Here is an 8070-nt window from a genome sequence, read left to right as displayed (position 1 = left end):
TGATTTGTTGGTGGTCAAATATAGCACCAAAACATGCATCATTGATTGTTATGTGTGCTGTACGTCTAGCTAGTGTTAGGATAAGGCATGCACTAACACAACTTGATCACAAATTAACGTTGTCGATTGAAACATATATTAAGCCATATAGCCTCAAACTAGGTTGTTGCTTATCTGTTCATTTTCTTAAATTAAGACTTTCTCCTCCTTTTGCTCGATCGGCACAACTTGACCCTTTTTGGTCAACACAACGATACTTTCTAAACGGGGGATTTTTTCCCTTAATAAAAATATCTTTGTCTTTGAATACATGCAAGGAACCAGCATGTAACTATCACATTATTGAATAATGGATAAGTTGTTATGAAAGAAAAAAAAAAATTCCTAGGTCATTTGTTGTTAGGAGTGGGAATAGGCCATCTCAAAGGTTTTTATTTTGGTTCGGCCTGTCTTTTTCAAAAATTTAGTATGACCTGATAGCCTTTTTAAAAACTTTCTTTATAATAAATATTTAATATTTTATGGAGTAGGAAAGTTAAAAAAAAAAAGTCAATCAAAATAATGAGAAATATAAAAGGGCACATAACTCACACCTAAATTTTAATTAAAGTCTTACTTGATTATAGGAATAGAAGCTATGAAGCACTAATATGTAATCAATCAAAGTCTGATAGTTTAAAAAAAAATTAATTGTATCCAAAAAATAATATTATATATTGGTACCCAAAAAATAATATAAGTATATATATATAGACCGGCCTATTAGGCTTATAAGGCTTTTTAATAAGCCTAAGCCTGGTCTATTTAATTTAATAGGCTTTTAAAAAAGTCTAAGTCTAACCTTTTAATTAAATAGGTCAGTTCAGGCCAGACTTTATGTATGCTAGACTTTATGTATGCTAGGTCGTAGGCTCCTGTAGACCGCCCTGACCTATTTCCACCCTACTGATCGTCACACAGAAATTTCTCCTCATTCGTGAATTTCTATTTTCAACTTCCTACTCTATTTTTTTTGCCCTTTTTTAAGATTAATTAAAACTCCTAAGAATGTATATAATTTTATTTTTAACCCTTATAAATATAATTTTATTTAATTATTTTTAATTTTTTATTAACTTCAATTTTGATAAATTTTAAAAGTTTTGTTATCAGTAACATTAATGAAACATGCATATTTTAACCATGTGATGGTATATGTTATCTCAAGATGATGATTTTAATTGCATGTAACATCGTTAAACTCCATCACATGATCACTAGGTGATGATAAAAATCACTTTAAAAAAAATAGAATTTATTAATATTAAAACCAACACTTTTTTTAATGTTTTTGAAATCCTTTTTTTATAAATTGAAAACTTGATTAAAAAATATTTAACTTTTAATTCAAGAATAAATTTGTTAATTTTTACATATTGTCTTTTAATTCAAATCTTCTTTTACAGTTTAAAAACTTCTTTCAATAATCAAACTTTAAAGAGGAGCAACACACTCTTTTACTGTACTTCTTTTAATACACTCTCTTGTTTATTAAAATTTATTGAAAAAGTAAAAGGAGTAAAACCTACATGATTTTGTAATTTTTAATAAATTTTAGTGAATAGTAAAAAATGTTTTATAAAAAAATGTGTGATTAACATTTCTCCACTTTAAAATACCGAATAATATTCTTTCTTTATAAGTAATGTATACATGATACTTAAACCTTAATTTATCTTTTCTTAAGAACAGTTCAGTATCCTTTACGCCCAATTTGTTATCAACTTTTGCTTTCTAAAAGCAGCGATTCTGTTATTCGTCATCGCTATTTTGTATACATTATGGAATTAAAAGAGAAATTAACTAATTAAAATACATATACTTGGCTACTTGGTCAGTAAAAAATCCTAAGGTTATCAACCTTATATGTTTTTCTCTCCTCGATTAGAAAATTTAAATAACTACTATTCGCCATTATTATAGATTTCAATAAATTAATTACCAAATTCAAATTAGAAATTAAAAAGAATATATGTTAAAAATACTAAAACCAATTAGATATTGTAATGAAATGGTAATTAAGGTGCATTTGCAAAATCTCTCTCTCTCTCTCTCTCTATATATATATATATATTTCATTTATTTGTCAGGAATTACAAATTGTAATTGTTATTTAATTAAATAATTAGTTGGTTTTAATCAATTGTATAATTAAATAGATACTCATATGCGTACGTCGAAAACAAAATAATTTAAACTCAATAATTGACAAACATTTACAATGTCATCTAAGATGTTTCTATCAGACTAAACCCAATACCTTTTAAGGAGGATTAATTTCACACCAAAATGATTTTTGTGGAACGACATTTATAATATTCATGATAAAAATATGGAAGTTTTATAATCATTTGGGGGTAAAATAATACTATTTTTCAAAATTACCATTATTTTCCCTCAATAGGTATTTATTTTTGTTTTTCTTAGATGTCTCAATAGGTACTGAATCTAAGAAAAATAATATTATTTTTTTTATCATTTCCCTCAATTATTATCACATTTTGAATAATCTGAATTGCATTTTGATTAATTATCTATATAACAATAAGAGGAGATTAAGTTACTCCACGAATAAAGTAGTTATTCCTTTTAATAAATTTTTGAATATATATTAAATTTCAAAAAACCTTATGCATTAATTTTTATATTATCTCAATAATCATTTACATCAATTTTTAAATATATTGAACATTTATAATTAAATAATTTTATAGTTGGCATTTATTTATATATTTAAAATATATTATATGAAATTTATTTAATAAAGTTTCAAAAGTTATAAAAAATTCTAAATTTAATTTATTTAATAATAGTTTTTAATTTAATGGTCTAAATTATTAAAATTTAATTTTGAATAGATTATTAATATATTTAATAATATACTATTCAGGTGGTGCGTGTATTTTGACTATTTTACCTTTCGTTTTGGTCAAATGAGATGAGATCATCCATCCTAATTAACAAAGTTAGGAATTTAATGTATAAAGATACTTTTTTTACTTTAGATTGACCTTAAATAGACAATCTAAAAGCCTAATACTTATTTTTATTTGTAAATTTATTATGCGGTGATAGATTAATGAAAAATTAAAATTTTATTGTTGAATTTGTAAAAAGTACAATAAATTAGTTTTCTTATTAATTTTTTTCATTAACTCAAACGGTGTACTTGGTGATGATGTAGTATCTGATTGTTATTATGTGTCATCTATGTGAATATCATGTGTCAAAAAGTTAACTTTTTTATTTGGTCTCTAAACTTAAGAATTTTCTATCATCTTAGTCTTTAAATTTAATCACTTAATGATATTTTGGTCCTTGAACTTAACTATATATATAGTCACTTTGATCCCTTAAAGCATTTTTGAATTTTAGTTAAGTGTCACTCTATACATAAATTGTTATCATAATGGTAATAAATGACATTTCTTTATAGTAATAATAATTATTTATAATGATAAAATTGAATGAAAATTAATTGTCAAAGTATGGAAGTCAACAATATTATATTTTATATTTTAAATCACTATATCAAGTAAAAATTATAACAAATAATATTATAACAACGACAAACAACAATATAACTAAATTAAAAATAAATAAACATATGAAAATTAAATTAATTTTTCATAAGAATCAAATTAAAAATGTTTATTATGTAGGGAGTAATTGGTCCAAATTTGGTTGAGTTTTGTCTACTTTTTAATCCAATACAATTAAACTTAATTGGGATGGAACATATTGAGTTTATGTTTTTTATTTTGTCAACCCAATCCAACTCTTATTAGACTAGATTAGGTTGATTATCATGTTCGATCATTAAAAAAATGTTACCTCTTTAAGTCTTAAAAAATCAAAAAATTCCTCAAACTCAATAAATAGTAAGGATATTTTTTTTGACATAATAGTAAGGATATTTTAAAAATCATCATTCATAAAATATTGTATTATTTATATGATAAACAGAAAAATAAATAAATAAATGCTCACATAATTGTTCATATAAAACAATGTTATTACCTTAAAATAAACAGAAAAAGATAAATTTTAAAACAATGTATTACATTGAGAAAGAAGTATTCTTAATTTAGGATTTCTATATTAATAATTTTATTGTATGTGGGTTGGTTGAATTAGGTCTTGGTTGGGTTCAAAATTCTAAACTCGTCACTCAACCCAATTTTATTTGAATTCATTAAACTAAAATCAATCTAATCTAATGATCCAATCCAACTCACAAGAATCTAATTGAGTTGTATTAGATTGGACGAGTTCATGAATTAGGTTTGATTCAGATACACCCTTAGTATTATGTAAATATGTAAATACTTACAAATACTTTATTTTTAAAATACAATATATTTATTTAATTAAGGAGAAAATTAAAACGCAAAGAGATACAAAACGAATTATTTTATTAGACCAAAATTTAAGATGAAATTAAATATTTTTGTTTTTCACCTTATTTATTGTATTTTCTTTTATTTTGTATACTCTAACATGACTAGTATAATGGACGAATTATATTTCACACTCAATTTTGTAGGTTGTGTATATTGTATACTACAACATAACATATGACAACTATCTTTTCCATTGAGAATATAATGGATAAAGTATATTTTATGCTCAATTTTATAGGTAATATATTTTTAACTAATAATGTGTTATATCCTTTAATATTATGTCAATAAACAATGATGTGAAAACTACAAAAGAATATATAAGAAAATGGTTCTAACATTTTTATTTTTTATGTCTTTTTATATTCTATTGTTATAATGAGTCAAGTTTTTTTAACTATCTTTTTGTCATAAATATCATTTCATAAAATTAATTAATTAGTTAATCTAATATTTTATACATATTAATAGCATATAAGATAAATAACTTAATTTGGGCATAATATCTAGTTTGGAACCTTACATAATCTTATTAGTAATGTCCTAGATTTAACACTTACTATTGTGATATAATCACTCATAAATTAATTTTATATTTATAGCATAATTTAAATGGGGATTGGAAAAATAATAGAAGTGAAAGAATATGGTATTGTCTATACTAATAATTTCATGTAACATGATACTTAATTAAAAATTTAAAAATGCTTTTAGGGACCAAATTGACAAAACTTGTTAACTTTAAAACCAAAATATCACTAGGTGGTTAAATTCAGATTAAAATAACATCAAGTCGTTAAGTTCAGAGACCAAATTAAAAATCCATTTTTTGACACATGACAAGTCACATAAATGATACGTGATAATTGTCAGCTGCCACATTATTATGGAAGTGTCATGTTGGCATAATCGTTTGAGTTAACGGAAAAAACTAATTGTATGTTTAATTTATCACACTTTTAACAAATCTAGAGATAATTTTAATTTTTCATCTTTCAATAACGATTAACATTTAACAAATTCAAAGACAAAAATAAATATTTATCCCAATATAAAAATATTGATGAAGTAATAAAAATTAAAAAAATAATTATATAATAACGTATAAAATAATTTTATATTAACATTCAATCCTAAACAATTACTAATTTTTATACTAACTAGCTTAAAGTTATATTAACAATAATTTATAATTAATTAATATTAATGGAATAAATTTATTTTATATTATCAATGTATAACTATTAAATTTGATCATAAAAAAATATACATGTGCAAATGTAATTTTTTTTAATGCAAGTGCATTTTTTAAACATTAATTGTACATTGCAAATTTCCATAATTGGTTTGAGCGCCTTATATATGTTAGATCATGCCCATTTAAGAAACTCTCTTTCGATCCTGTGACCAGCTTATCCAAACATATCACATGGTAATTCCTCCCCCAAACTAACCTTTTTGGGATAAGAAAATAATCAACACTGAATATTAAATAACCGACCATCTATAACACGTTGTTATAATAACAGCCATATATAGTGCAATATATAGAAATTATATACGAGACACGACTTGAAAAATAAAAAATTAAAGGAGAAAAATTACTAGAAAAACATGAAATCCTGCTGGTTCCTTGCATGATAGGGATCGAGCATGATCAGCGTGAATTGCATATGATTCATTTTCCTTAAAATTGGAAACAAATATGCAGGGTAGAAGGAAGATATCAGTTACTTAATTAATTAACACATTAATTGCACTTAAAAATCAGCAAAAATCAGCATAGCCGCTTGTTTCTTCGTGGTTAGGTGAAGAAGCCTCTACAACGTTATTGGAACTTGAACAAGATGAGGATGTAGAAGAATATTGTATAGGAGCCGGAGGAGCTGAATTGTGAACACTCAAAAAATCAAAGAATCTTGGCTGAGCCACCTCAACATTATTCATCACTGCATTATTGTTCTTCCTGGGAGCAGTAGTGTTGTTATCACTTTCTATATTTCTTTTCTTCATGAATATGCGACACAGAATCCATTCCCCTATCTCGTTTGCATAGTTCAGCCAACCCAAAAGCATTTGACAAATAAATATTATTTGTCATTTATATGCGTGATATATATATATATATACAATATTGCTGGGATTTTTTTTTATAATAATATAAGTTTTCACAGAAGCTCAAATTAAGAATTAATGATTGAAATTTACCTGGGATGAATTGGAAGCAATAGTTTCTAAGCTGACGAGTCGATATTCATGCATGACCCAATCAGTTCGAGACCCATTTGGAGATTTTCCTTCATAAAATACTAGAGTTTTTCTTAGCCCTGCAAAACCAATATTACTTACTGATGATGAAATTATTTTGTCTGATCCTGTTGCCTTTCAGTAGCCAGAGTTAGTTGTTCGGTTCATGCGATTGCCGTTTCGATACTTGGCTTCCTTGGAGCTGAAAAAGTACCTCTCTTGCACATCACAATTTCCTAAATAAATACACACACAAAACTAGAACAGTCAAGTTATAATGGCATGCAGTAGACTACTATAAGAGCTCAGCATATTGTAAGCACACATTTTCGTTTATTAGGGCATGTTAATGATTGATTACTTTTCTGTTTCGTTTTGTTTGGCTCTATTTGTATTTTTTTTAGCTAGCTTAAGATTGAAGTTGCACCGGTCTCTTACGTGCGTATATATAAATTAAGGTTTAAATATATTTTTCATATATATAATACATATATTTTTTAGTTTATTATTCAATATATATATATATATATATTTATTTTACTATATGATATTTTTAAATTTTTATTTCTGTTATCTGTGGTTAGTAAGTCCATTAAATAATGAGACGTGTCAGTCTTCTTAGATTATTACATTATTATTTAAAAAATATTAGAAACAAAATTTTAAAAATATCATGTAGTAAAATAAAAAAAATATTTTTTAGGAATAAACTGAAAAAAATAATATATTAAAAATATATTCTAAAACCACACGTGATTGGTCAATAAATGGTTAAATACTTTGATACCATATCACGAGCCAGCTATATATATATTCTAAAACCTTACACATTAAGTAAAAGAAATATGAATGATTTTGTGTTACACCTTTAAAATCTTCTTCATATTCTTGTGTTTGGGAAGTTACAGCTATATATTATAATTAACAATTAATGAATTCTTCTAGGAAAAAATAGGCACAAAAAGAAATTTTGTTTGGGAAGTTACAGCTAACTTTGGTACCTGGCAAATCCCAAGGATCATATTTGCTGACATTAATCTCAGGAATGATTGAAGCAGGCAACTGGCACGAGAAAATCTGTCATTTCAAATACTGAAACACATGCTCTTCATCTGTTGGCTGGAAACGAAAACCTGGAGGCAATCCACTCACTCCATTTTCAATAAAATTTATCCTTTCCATTTGCTTATATCAATCCTTCTTCAATTCTCTTCAACTCAAAGTGAGGCTGATGAGAGGCACATGAATGCGTACGTATTATATAGGCTATGGCACGGAATGAGAAAGCAAAACTGGTTGAGGGAAGAAGCGAGAACAAACATGTAAAGGCGACAATACTTATCAGCGTTAATTAGCTTCAAAGAGCTTTTTCTTTGTCTTT

At 25.5% G+C, this 8070-nt stretch overlaps 1 pseudogene; it reads right to left on the bottom strand.

The window, feature by feature from the left end:
* Positions 1–6091: 6091 nt before the first annotated feature.
* On the bottom strand, positions 6092–8070 carry LOC114408216 (annotated as a pseudogene).

The sequence above is a fragment of the Glycine soja genome, chromosome 4 (genome assembly GCF_004193775.1).
Source record: "Glycine soja cultivar W05 chromosome 4, ASM419377v2, whole genome shotgun sequence".
NCBI lineage: Eukaryota > Viridiplantae > Streptophyta > Magnoliopsida > Fabales > Fabaceae > Glycine > Glycine soja.
This window is presented reverse-complemented; position numbering and strand designations above follow the sequence as displayed.